The sequence below is a fragment of the Pecten maximus genome, unplaced genomic scaffold, assembly GCF_902652985.1.
Source record: "Pecten maximus unplaced genomic scaffold, xPecMax1.1, whole genome shotgun sequence".
Taxonomy (NCBI): Eukaryota; Metazoa; Mollusca; class Bivalvia; order Pectinida; family Pectinidae; genus Pecten; species Pecten maximus.
In genome coordinates, this window is record NW_022980320.1 from 1 (window position 1) to 1488 (window position 1488).

Consider the following 1488-nt stretch of genomic DNA (forward strand, 5'->3'; position numbering starts at 1 on the left):
GAGGGACCTCATTAAAATTTGTTCATAGTGAGGTAAGTGTTGTTAGTGTTAAGTTAAGACTCAAATAAAACATTTACATGCAGGGAGCATATTTGAAATATTTATGTTTCAAATGGAGTATGAGAAATTACCTAGAACATTTCTTGTGTTTGGTTCAAACGTTACATTTCAGTCAAATTTGCTCAGTTGCTTTTATCGTTACACATATGAGATATACCTATTCCAGTATATATATATTGACTGTCAATCAAAGGTAACATGATAGGTTACTCTGGTTTATAACTTAAGGTCTTTATAACTATCATTAATGGGACACTGTTGTAATTATTTTTTTCCATTTATTTGTGTTGATAGATAAAAAGTTTTGATAGTGATAGTGCAAATTTATCCATTTTCATGACATGCAGTTTATTGGCTTTTAGCCCTGTAGCATCGTTATTGTCCAAAACTGTCTCTACTAATTTTACTGTCATTTCTCTTAAATACAGGTGATCTGTGGCTGATTATCTCCCTTACATTGTTTGATGGCGGGATCCATGGAGATGTCCAGAAAATGACCAACATGCTGTTTGAAACTTTAAAAAAAAATTCTGCTGCTCAGACGTTTTTCTCGGTCAGGTAAGAAGGAAGTTGTGCAATTTACATTTCCAACTTCTTCTCAATAACCAAGAGGCCCAGAGACTTGATATTGGGTCTGTAGCATGCTGGGATAAAGGGGTACAAAGTGTGTTCAAGTTAAACAACTTCTTGATAACCATAAGCCCCAGATACCAATATGTGACCGTGACTACGAAAATGGGTACAGATGTGGCTAACCTTTTAAGAAAAAGCTGTCGAAAATATATTTCTCTTTTTTTACACATGTTGTGAATGAATCAAAAGTTAATAGTCTATTTGACGCTCTGTGATGCTGTCATCAGATAAAAAGTTAATGGGTTTTTTCTGGCGTATAGAAATCGCAAAATGAAGGTATATATGTATACATGTACTAATAACATTGTAATCGAATGCACCCGATGGAACGGGAGATCACTCTCATTACCTAACTGCTGTACAGATGCTCCACGAAGTCAACATTACTTTGTCTATTCTCTGAGCGTTTTTTACACATAACCTGCAATGATGGTAACTTGATCTATGAAAAACACAACTGGAAGATGTGATTTGTGATTATGATAAAGTGTGAACTTTCAGGTGTAAGTAATATTTTACTTTTACTTAAAATCTTGTGATATTGTGAGCTGTGAACATTTCAATCATCCTGATGTCATAGATATCGGGATGTGAATACAGGTAACATGTGTTATTAATGACACTGTCACCATGAATCAACTTTCAGTTGTAACACACTCTTGCTGTTGTAGCATTCCTGGCAGAAATCGTTTTAAATCAGGACAAAACCATTCATAGATGAAATAGAGACTGTTTACCAGCTGTATTATTCAAACTTTACACATCATCTGATGATACTGGTGCTTTCCGTGATCT

The 1488-nt window shown here is 34.6% G+C and overlaps 1 long non-coding RNA gene across 1 annotated transcript; it reads left to right on the plus strand.

Moving 5' to 3' along the window:
- On the plus strand, nucleotides 1-578 carry LOC117319476. The gene is made up of 2 exons (XR_004530743.1): nucleotides 1-32; nucleotides 489-578. It is a non-coding gene; the product is annotated as an uncharacterized LOC117319476 (long non-coding RNA).
- Nucleotides 579-1488: the final 910 nt, after the last annotated feature.